Source organism: Gossypium arboreum, chromosome 6, assembly GCF_025698485.1.
Source record: "Gossypium arboreum isolate Shixiya-1 chromosome 6, ASM2569848v2, whole genome shotgun sequence".
NCBI lineage: Eukaryota > Viridiplantae > Streptophyta > Magnoliopsida > Malvales > Malvaceae > Gossypium > Gossypium arboreum.
In genome coordinates this window covers 23,336,732-23,349,358 of record NC_069075.1, presented here as the reverse complement: position 1 = coordinate 23,349,358, position 12,627 = coordinate 23,336,732, and the positions used below count along the sequence as shown (strand labels likewise).

At 34.4% G+C, this 12,627-nt stretch overlaps 1 pseudogene; it reads right to left on the bottom strand.

Moving 5' to 3' along the window:
* Window positions 1–5,906: 5,906 nt before the first annotated feature.
* LOC108485356 (putative pentatricopeptide repeat-containing protein At3g15200) overlaps window positions 5,907–12,627 on the bottom strand; it is a 35,995-nt pseudogene continuing 29,274 nt past the window's right edge.

Genomic DNA, 12,627 nt, shown 5'->3' with positions numbered 1-12,627 from the left:
GTTCCAAGTCCACGAACATATCAACATCCTCATCACCTTCACCATCTTTAAGTCTAACTTTTTTCGTTTCCTAATCAAGAGACGATCGAGTTTCAGAAACCCTTTCTTCACTAAAAGGAAAGACCATTGTATTTTAGACAAGCCTAATATTTTTTTAAACATATAAGCTTAATATATAAATCCACTTAAAACCCAAAACAAAACTCATTTCTTCTAAATTCTATAATTAAATAAAAAATAAAAATAAATTCTAAATTTAATTTCAACAATCTGTCACGAGTTCATTGCTTATTTATTATTGTTGTTAAAATTTCAAGAGTTCAAATGTTTATCTCTCTTTTACTTATTATGTATTGTGTTCTATTATTATTATTGTTAAAACTTTTAAAACTTTTATTATTTTTTCTCTCATTATACATTAAAATTGTAAATTACAAATAATTTAATATTTGACTATAATCGAGAAAATTGGGAATGATTAAATCAATGTTTAATTAGATTTTTAATAAGCATAAATATATTAATTGATATTTTATGTATAATTGAAAAAAATAAAATTATCTAATAGTGTTTAAGAAACACAAAACAAAGATAGTTTTATTTAATTAAAATTGAAAATTCCAAATCCAAAGGCAATTTTGTCTAAATAAAGTCTAAAAGCTTAAAAACAATATGAAAATCCAAAATCCGAACTGACTTAGTACGTTCTGATTAACTAGTTTCTTATATTCATCGGTTCGATTTTTATTTGAAAAATAAAAAATTGAATACCTTGATCTAGTTAAAAAAATTGAACCGATCAATCTCACTTTTACCATTTATAATGTTCTTATGGTAATTTAAAGAAATATCCAGTAAATAAAAAGAATTTTTTTAGTCAAAATCAAGGTATCCATCATCGTGGGTGCTCTCCAAATAGATAAGTAGTTAACCCTAAAATGTGCTTCATTCTATGGGTAAGAATTGAATCCCTAATCTCATGATTAAGAGATGAGATGAGATGAGTATTTTGATTTATATTTCTTGCAATCATATATTAACCTTGAGAATTTGTTAAATCATTTTAATGTAAAATTAATTAGTTACCATTATTTTGAAAGTTCTAATGTAAAAGAAATTGATTAAAATATAAAGGAAGAAAATTTATCCCAAAGTTAATATATACATATAATTAAATTAAAATTTAAATATTTAACATGTGTTCACATAAGAATTATTTTTCAAAAAGTTAGAGAGCGACAAAAATAAAAAATGATTACTAGTAGTAGTTTTTTCTTTTCAAAAAAAAAAAATTACTGCCAATGAGGCTTTAACTTAATAGCAAGTTTAAGACGTGAGAACTTTAAGATCTTAAGTTTGAGCCTCACTTTTTCATTTTGTGAAACCATATGAGTTCATATTTATTGTCACTATATATGGGTCTTGTATATATTTATTATTATCTAGATTTGAATATAGTTTGGTTATCATTCTAGTAGTGTTGATTTTTTGTTATAGTTGGTCGGATGTATTCCTTGTAATTCTAATTTTGATTGTACTCATAACTTCAATTAAATTATTTTTTATAATTAATTAGATTTTTATTATTTTTAATTGAATATAAAATTAAAAAATAACAAAAATAAATAGAATGATAATTAATTATTGAAGGGTAAAGTTGTCAATGTATTTTTTATCAAACCTTAGGTGATTTGAATACTTCTCAATTATTATTAATTTCGGTTCATCAGTTAATTCAATTAATTAACTATTTTTGAATCAAATAAATTAATAATTAAAATTTTAAAATATTTAATAGATTTATAATTAAATTAATTAATTTAAATTTTATAAGTAAAAAAAATCATTATGAGTTTGAAGCATAGTTTTTTTTTTTTCGTGGTTTGTGGGTAGAGTATGGGCACATGTGAGTGGCCTGCAATGGGTGTGTGGAACTGATTTTATGAGGCAAAGTGTTGAATTTGGTATTTATTCCATCCAAAAATGGCTTCCAAATTACCTAAAATGTTACAGTTTTGATTGCAAAGCCAATCATTTGAGCAATCCAATCACGTGACCTTAATATAACCAAAGATATGCTGGTCAAACCTTTAAAAATGAAGAAAAAATAAATAAATTTACCCACAAGTGCAAAGAACAAGTTCATCTTTACCTCTCACTAGGAATTGTAAGTTCATCTTTGCCTGGATGGTGTCTCTTTCCAACAAGCTCTCGTAACCGGCGGAAAGCTCGAGCTATTTCACTGTAACAGACATACTTACTTTTTCTGTTTTTGGGATGCCACGCATCACCACGAGGAGCAAACACCGCCCGAGTTTGCCACCTAAGGATTGGTCCCTCACCAGGTGGATCATCCAAGTTCTTTTTTAGGTCCGGTACAGCCATCTCATCAAATTTTGGTGGGACCTCAGCTTCCATCATCTTTCCGTATTCCATTACCATCTGATCCTCGAATTCCTTAAATTGCTCATAAGCTTCTTCAACTTCAAGCTTGCCTCATTCACACATATTGCCTAGCTCATTAAACCTGTTGGAGTTTGAGAGTACTTTAACCGGGTAAAGTAAGAGTTGCAAAGCGAGCACCAAAGACAACGTAATATACCCGGTAAAGAATGAAGGAAAAATTCTTCAAGTTCAAGCTTTAAGAGCGAAATTGGAAGGAAAACAAGAACGAACTAAAGCAAAGAAAGAAGGAGCATGAAGAATAGTTGAGAGTATTGATGAAAAAGAATTGTATTTTTTCATACATCCATCATAAATGATTGCCATTATATATATCAAAATAAAAAAAACTTACAAGTCAAATTTCTACCTAAACATACACCTACTTCCACTAAGCTTTCCAACTAACAAAAACTTAACTTGTACATTAACACAAAGTGGTTAATGACTCCATCAACATCAAATTACATCAATCAAAAAGCTTATAGCAAACTAGACTTCAAAATGAACAAAATATTAGTTCAAATCTAACAGCAACACAAAACCAAGGTTGCTGCATGCTTGTCACGAGCTTGCATGGCCAACTTCCAGCTACATTTGCTTCATACCAGCTACATGGAGATCAGCTTCAACACTCCTCCTTGAGCTCCATGCTGCAAACTCCCATGAGCTTCCTTAACTTGTTGAATCTCGACACACCAAGACCCTTGGTCAAGATATCAGCAATTTGATCCTCCGAATTGCAATGAACCAGCTTTATTTCACAAGCTTGCTCCATCTCCCTTATCACATGCAGCTTTATGTCAAAGTGCTTAGTTCTACCATAGAAGACAGGGTTCTTTGCAATTGCAACAGCAGATTTATTGTCACAAAGTATCTCTGTTGCTTCTACTTGAGATAAGTTCAAATCAGCTAAGATTTTCCTCAGCCAAATAGCTTGTTTACTGCACTTCTCTCAAACTTCAAACTAAGCAGATAAGAGTCAATTCTAGCATACCATGCTCTGGGTGCTTGGTTTAGGCCATATAAGGCCTTTCTTAGTTTGTAAACCCAGTCTTCCTTGCCAGGTACTTCAAATCCCTCTGGTTGCTCGACATAAATTTCCTCTTCAAGGATTCCATTTAGAAAGGCCGATTTCACAACTAGTTGATAGACATTCCACTGCATATGAGCAGCCAATCCAACAATCAGCCTAATTGTATCCAATCTGGCAACAGGAGCATATGTTTCAAAGTAATCGAGTCCATATTTTTGACTGAATCCTTTTACCACAAGTCTAGCCTTCAGTTTATTCAGACTTCCATCAGCATTCTGCTTGGCCTTGTAGACCCATTTTACTCCAATAATCTTCCTGTTAGCAGGCTTCTCAACCAGCTTCCAAGTCTGGTTCTTCTCGATCATGGCAATTTCATCTGCCATTGCCTGTTTCCAGCCTTCATGCTTCACAGCCTCTTCAAAACAGGTTGGCTCAACTAAGGCTATATGTGCCCTCTCATAAATTTCAGCCAAAGATCTGGTACCTCTGATTGGCACATCATCAAAGTCCATATCAGGACTATTTTCTTCTGACTCTGTTTGATCAACCACAAGTTCTTCAGAGACAGCTTCAGGTTCATTCTTGTCCCAATTCCAGCTTGCTCTCTCATTGAACACAACATCTCTACTTGCAAATACTTTATTTGTTGAAGGATTTAAGATCCTATAGCCCTTTTTCTCTGAGCTATAGCCTACCAGGATGCCTGCTTGTGCTCTTTTGTCAAACTTACTTCTTTTAACAGCTGGAACTTGTGAATAGCATAAGCAACCAAAGATTCTTAAGTGAGCCAGTATGGCTTGAATCCAAACCAAGCCTCAAATGGAGTCCTTTGCTCTAAAGCTTTGGTTGGAAGTCTGTTTTGAACATAAACAGCAGTATTTACTACCTCAGCCCATAAATTTTTGGGCAAGTTCTTTTCAAATATCATGCATCTGGCCATATCAAGTAGGCTTCTATTTTTTCTTTCACTTACCCCATTCTGCTGAGGTGTCTACACATTTGTTAGTTGATGTTTAATGCCAGCTCTTGCACAAATGTCTTGGGCGAAATGAAATATATTACATCCCATTATGCGATCTTATGGACTTTAGTTTACTGACCGATCTCTATCTCATTTCTTTGTTTTAAACTTCAGGAAGGCTTGAACAACTTCAGTCTTATTCTTTAAAAAGTAAATCCAGCAGTATCTGGTACTATCATCAATGAAAAGAATGAAGTACCTGGTGCCATTGAGTGACTCGGACTTCATAGGGCCACACACATCTGTGTGCACTAATTGAAGTTTCTCTGAGGCTCTCTAGGCTGTATTTGTAGGAAATGGAAGCCTAGCTTGCTTTCCCATCTGACAGACTTCACAAACATCTTCATTCTGAACTGTCTTGGTGAAGTTTTCAACCATTTCCTTACTGACCATCCGAGCCATAGACTTAAAGTTGGCATGACCAAGTCTTTGATGCCAAAGCTTGGTATTTTCTGTTGAGGCTGTATGGGCTGTGTGTGAGTCACCTGACCAGTCAACTTTAAAACATTTGTCACTCATGGTGACTGTCATAAGTATGGACCCTTTTTGGTCACTGATTTGGCACTACTTTCCTTTAAAGACCACAGTATATCCTTTTTTCAGCAACTGAGCTATGCTCAACAAATTTCTATCAATTTGTGCTGACAAAGACATTTGGGATGAGTTTGTTACCTGATGGAGTGCATATTATCACATCACCTATGCCTTCTGCCTGAATACAGTGTCCATCTCCAATTTTTACTCTAGTCTTACAGCTTCTATCTAGAGTTTTGAAGATAGTTGCATCTGGTGACATGTGGTTGGTGCAGCCACTGTCAAAAAGCCATCCCTTTTTAACCTTGCATTTTGCAGCTAAACATGAGATTGCAAACACTTGTTCTTCACTGTCACTGCCTTGTTCAGCTACTCGAGCCTCTTCATTCTTGTGTTGAGGTTGGTTTTGGCCAGGTCTGCCTTTTTCTTTGTAGACTCTTTCAACATGGCCCTTCTTCTTGCAATGTTGACATATGGCATCTGGTCTGAACCAGCATCTGGCCTCTGGATGACCGGGCCTTTTGCGGTTCTCATGGTCATCCCATTTTTTGAGGCATCAGCTTTGGATTTATCCCTCCAATTTTTCTTGCCTTTGTAGGCAGCATTACTCGAGCTAGGCTTGCTCTTGGCCTGAAATGCACCTTCCTGGTGCTCATCGATCCTGCTAGCTCTTCTCTGTTCCTGAGCATAAAGAGCATTGATAAGCTCAGTCAGGGAGATCCTTGTCAAGTCTCTCGAGTCCTCTAAGGAGGATATCTTTGCCTCATATCTCTCTGGTAAAGTAGAGAGAACCTTCTCAACTATCCTTACTTCATCAAACTGCTCACCAAGGAGCCTTATACTGTTTACAACAGCCATTATCCTGTCAGAATATTATTTGACAGTTTCCTCTTCTTTCATTTTCAGATTCTCGAAATCCCTTCTCAGATTTAGAAGCTGCTGCTGCCTAGTTCTTTGAGTGCCTTGGAACTCCTCCTTAAGCTTGTCCCAAGCCTGCTTTGGGGTCTCACAGGTCATGATCCTGGTGAAGATCACATCAGAAACACAGTTCTGAATACAGGACATGGCCTTGTGCCTTTTAGTCCTCTCATCTGCATGCTGACGAATCTGAGCCACAGTGGGGTTGGCCCTCAGTGGAGCTGGCTCGATGTCTGTGTTAACAACTTCCCACAGATCAAAGGCCTGCAGGTAAGTCCTCATCTTAACCTGTCATATGTGGAACCCTTCACCATTAAAGACTGGTGGTGCAGCAGGAGAAAAACCTGATGAAGCCATTTAATTTTCAACAACAGGTCCTCTAAGATGAAAGCTCTTGATACCAATTGTTGGAGTTTGAGAGTACTTTAACCGGGTAAAGTAAGAGTTACAAACAGAGCACCAGCAGCAATGAAATATACCCGGGTAAAGAATGAAGGAAAAAATGCTTCAAGTTCAAGCTTTAAGAGCAAAAATTGGAAGGAAAACAAGAACAGAACTAAAGCAAAGAAAGAAGGAGCATGAAGAATAGTTGAGAGTATTGATGAAAAAAGAATTGTATTTTTTTTCATACATCCATCATAGGCAGATTGCCATTACATATATCAAAATAAAAAAAACTTACAAGTCAAATTTCGACCTAAACATACACCTACTTCCACTAAGCTTTCCAAATAACAAAAACGTAACTTGTACATTAACACAAAGCTGGTTAACAGCTCCATCAACATCAAATTACATCAATCAAAAAGCTTATAGCAAACTAGACTTCAAAATGAACAAAATATTAGTTCAAATCTAACAGCAACACAAAACCAAGGTTGCTGTATGCTTGTCACGAGCTTGCATGGCCAGCTTCCAGCTACATTTGCTTCATACCAGCTGCATGGAGATCAGCTTCAACAAAACCTTTCTTCTACCTTTTTCTTCATCTCATCTGATCATGCCAGCATAATGCTATACGATTATCGTTCACATAAAATTATGAATTATAACAAGCCTAAGTTTAATGAATTGGAATACCAGGAAGCTGCAACACTACCCTGGTAATCCTTTGACCTAAGCCACTTCAAATGGTGACCCAATTATTTTTCCCCCATAACGCAGTCCATGTTGAGTGAAACTGCACCTATTGTCATATTGTACAAGCTCCATGCAGTTCTTAGTTAAGAGAATACGTAAAGTTCAAATGAAGGTCTAGAGTCTAGAGGCCTACAAGATCAATGGAATATTATCAAAAGTGTCAAATATTATACTAGAGCTATGAATTTGCTTCCCTTTAATCATACAAGCTCTGTGTTTTCGAAAGCATAACATATAGGCATAAAGCAACCATGGTAAACTATAAAAAAAAAAGAAAAAAAAAGAAAAGAAAAGAAAAGATTTCTTTGTTATCAAGCAGCAAATCTGTGTTTGTAACTACTAATATGTAACTTCTGCATGCATACTCTAGACAAACAACTAGTATACAAATCGCTTAGCATACAAAAGTTACACTAGAAAGCAGTAAACAGAGTGACATTAAAGTGAACTTGAAACAATCAACACTGACTCATAAAACAGATTCTTAAACCTTAGCAACAGCCTCCTAGTGACATTTACATGCAATTACAAGCAATTGGGTTTGAGAAATGAAGTAGACTAGGGTCATTTCTCATTTACAAACATTATGGACAAACATTGCAAGTATTGACAGGTTTTCTATCCGCACTTTACTTCATCAAAAACTAAATGGGGGCTAATAGCTTTATTTTTTAGACTAGAGACTAAAGTGTGAGTGCACAATATGGGTGTGTTCAATCTTCTCTAACTTTTTTTATATATTTCAAGGATCATTGTCAGGTCATATTTCCATAAAGATCTCTATATATATGTTGGACACAAGTAGGTCAATATATACGTTGGACATAGATACTTCAAGAATAATGAAAAGTCGGAGCATCATAGGCTAATAGTTCAGATTCTTCAGAAAGTGCATACAAAAAGCCAAATAGATTAGGAAACTACTTTGGAGGAAGATTGGAAGTAGATTGCTCAAGTCTAGACTGGGAACGGATCTCTAGATTCAATTTTGTACACATGCAAGTTTACCAAGTCTACCACTCATTTCACTACAAAAAGAGGCCCTGAAAATATTGCAATCGATCATTTCACAAGAAAATGGATTGATAATCTAAACATCTATCAGCCTTACAGACGATAAGCTAGAATGGGCAGAGATAGGTTACCTGGGACTTATCAAAGAAACACTTTGATTTTTTTAAGAACAACATGTTATCCCGCAAGAGTTCAAAAACTAGTCTTACATCGTGCATATGTTCAGTCCATGTTCTTTTTAAACCTTTTAAAACTAAGTAATACTTTATCAGTGATATATAAGCAAAGGCTTGCAGATGAAAACTGTGGGTTTTCTTCATTGATAGTATATAGGATTTGCACAGAACTAAAACTATGGTATAATTTTAGAGGAAGCATTACCTAGCTTTGGTTTTTTAAACTTTTTAGACCTAAGCATCGATGATTTTCCATTTATCCCTAGATCTGTCTTTTATTTTTCACCTTCTTGCTCTTTCAATTTGTTCCTCATGGAATTTACCAAAATCTCAGTCCTAGGTTCTGGCACTATTCCTTTAGATTTCATATTATCAAAATAGCTCAAAGCATCTTCAACCCTCCCTTATCATACAACCAGTAAATCATAACTGTGTACGATCACTGGTCCGGTCCCAATCCACTTTTTTCGATCTCATCCCACATATGTCTAACTCTCTCTTCATGATCCCACTTCATATACAACCTCAAGATCAAATTGTAAGTATCACAGCTCATGTTGCAACAATTTTTCTCCACCCTTTCCAAAACACCAGGAACTTCCTCCGGTTTCTCCGAAAACTTGAGCAAGTAGTTGAAAGTTGCATTATTCAGTGAACACCCTTCTTTCTCCTCCATCTCATCCAAGATCTCATAAACCTTCTCATCCTCCCAATCTTTCCTAGGTGCTTGATAAGCGAGTTGTATGTTGCAACATTTGGGGCACAACCACATTCCTTCATCTCCCTAAACACTTCCAAAGCTTCGGGAATCCTTTTCTTGAAGCACAGTGCATCGATGACACAATTACAAATTACCACATCAGGATTACACCCTTTCTCCTACATTCCTCGAAACAACTTCATCGCAGTACCTAACTTTCCCTTCTGTGTCAATGCATTTATAAAAGTTCTGTAGGTAAACATATCTGGCTTGTATTTTGACTTAATTATGTCATTCCAAAAATTTTTAGCCTCATGTACATTCCCCAACACGCACTATCTGTTGAGAACAATATTCATTGTCTTTAAATCATAGCCAAACTCTCTCCTCTTCAATTGATATAAAGTTTCTGCAGCTCTACGTGCTTATACCTACATAAACACATTAAAAGAACTTGAGTTGAAAACTATGGATGTCACTAATTACATATTATTGTTTACTATTATGATTGATTAGCCCAAATTAAGAGTGCTGTAATGGTTAAAATTTCAGATAAAATATGGATCAAATATGTATAGATACTCTAGTAATTAAGTTTAATCAATTTTTAATTAATAATGGGCTAATTAGGAATTAAGGCTAATATACCAAAGTTATATATTTTAAGGTTTTGGTCCCTAAATTACATACAACATATATTTTCTAATGTCCCATCCTTAGGAAAGGCCAAATATTCTCTGAATTTCTTATGTGCTAATTTGGAAAGTACGCTTCCGTAACTAGTTTTATTCCTGTTGATTTGACATGATAGATCCTAGTTTATTAAGATTTATTTTAGATTTATTTTACAAGTCTAACAAGTGGTATCAGAGTTTTGTCATGTTGAATAATTGAGAATGAATTGATTTTTTATCATTTTGGATTTATTCATTTTCTTTTTAATTCTATAAATTTGATATTTCAATTATACATTATGTTGAATCTTTAACATTCTTGATAAATTTTTGGATTTTGATTCTTTAAATTAAACTTTTAGGGTTTTACGATTTAAATTGAATGCATTATTATATTTTTGGGTGGTTCTCTTTCAATCGCTATTCAAAGATTAAGGATTTACTCGTTATTTCATTTACTATGCTTCTATATCCGTAAGCTAATTTTATAATAATATTCTACCTTTAATTTGGATTAAGCCAAGGTGATATTTTTTAAGTTTGGATTAAATTGAAGTTATTAGGAATGGGTGGTTGAATTTTTTTTAAGAGTTAGAATATATTAAAGATTTTAGGGTTTGAAGGTTTATATATTTTTATTTCCTTCGTTCTATTCGCCAAATCAAGTGATTTTTTCTCTAAAATTTGATAATCTTGTTGGATTTTATTTCAGTTTTATATTTCATATATCAGACATGTATGAGTTTGAATATCAAGTTTGATTTTATATTTACAAAACTTACGTTCACTATAAGAAAACAGACTTTTAGCGGCGTTTTTTTATCCTTTAGCAGCGTTTTGACAAGCGCCACAAAAAACACCGCTATAAGAAATGCCGCAAAATTTTGTGGCACTTATCTAGAAAAACGCCGCTAAAAGTCATGACTTTTAGCGGCGTTTGTGTGGAAAGCGCTGCTAAAAGTCGTTTGTGGGAAAAGCGCCGCTAATTTTTGCAGATTTAATATGCATATTTTTCACCAATATTCAGGCCTTCCTGCATTGAATCCAACCAAAATCAACAAATATAGCATGAAATGCAACCAAAAACAGCAAATTTAGCATAAAAAATATAATCAAAAACATTAATTCTAAATGATACTTCAAATTTAACGAAAGATATATGATATAATTAATAAACAAAGTATAACTTAAAATATTTTTACAATAATGTTAAATGTGACAAAGTTAAAAATATTCTTACAACAAGAAAACTAATGTCTAAGATGGCAGCTTTTGCGACTGCTGAAACATCTGCATCATCTGCTGAAGCTGTAGCTGGAGCTCATCGTACTTTCTACTCGCCTCTGCCTCCCTCGCTGCTGCTGCTGCCTCCCTAACTGCTGCTTCTGCTCTAAGTTGTTGCTGGAGTTCTTCATATTTTCTTTGAACCTTGGCAATTTGCTCAACCATGTTCGCTTGCATCTGAGCTATCTGGTCTCTTAACCTCTGAACTTCATCTTGAGCTTGACTCCCGGAAGGCATATATTGCTGGGAGCTGGATCCAAAATATTGGGTCGGGGTAACACCAGATCCTTGAAATCGAACCCGGCCGTATCTTTCAGGACCCAAAACTTTAGTGATAATTCTGTTATCAATGTTCTCAAGATTAACAGAACTATCAGTCGAAGCAATCGCTTCATACTCCGCCTTCTTCTCCTTTAGTTTCTCCTAATAAATCAATTAAAAAGTTAGAAATGAAATATATTATAAAAAGGAATGCAACATAACTTAACATTATTTAAAAGTACTAACGATTTAATTAAATCATTATAATTAAACATTATAAATATTTATAATAAATCAAATTTTATTAAATAAATATACCATAATTTCTCCAGCTTCGGATGTCATAGGAGATCCATTTTTCTTCCTATGCGTAATCTCAAAAACCTGAAGACGTCCAACTTTTTGACCAGAAGAGACTTCCTACAATATAGTAGTAAAAATATTAAATAATAGTATAAAGTCATTAATATTTGACAAAATTAATAAATTCATAATACCTTGGCCTCAGCTACAGAAGCAAAACTTCTCGACCCTACCGTGTGCGTGAATTTTTGTTTTTGTCTGTTGCTTGTTCCAACTCGCTCATGGTCCTACATAATGAAATTATTATTACGTATATAGTAAACAATATATACCAAAAAATTTGTAAGAGTTTAGAATTACGTAATACCTCTCCTTTCTTTGAATTCCAGAATCCAACCGCATCTTCCTATTGGTACCTCAGCATTCCCGGCGGGACATTTCGCAATTTTTCCTCGAGGCTTATATCTTTCTTAAAATATAGTTTTTTCAAAGTGTTTTTATTGTCTCTCCATTTTTTACCCAATGCCTGCTTAATATGGTCATCGGAGACCTCTAAAGCAAACCTCTCCTAAAAAAACACAAGTTTAGAATGTAAATATAAATGAAACTTAAACCAAATTATTATAAATTACATTCACATTTTGTTACCTTAATATTAGCGAGAGCCTGATTTTTGTTGCTATCAGGCATGTGATGCCATGATTCGTAGTTGATGGGCAACATATTGGCATTTCGTGCTAAAATGCCCAAATAGCCTGCTAAAAGTCGAGCTTCAGATGCAACAGGCTAACTATGACTGTTTCTACTTACTTTAACACGCTTAACAGGATCTAAGTCGTATAAATCTTTAAGCATCGTACGTCCTCGACCTTTGCGCGTTGCACCACTTTCAGCTGAGAAATGATATACTATTATTATATTAAAATTGAGAAATAAATCAATAATAAAAGTCAACACATGTAAAATGAACTTAACATTACTTTGAAATTCTCCAGGCTCGTCAAGTGTCTCCGGCACATTCAAAGATCCAACAACTGTCTGCTGTTCACTATTTGCTTCTTCCAAATTTTGAGTATTCTGGACAATACTTAAATCTCGTAATCTTCTTCTACGCATTTTTCCTG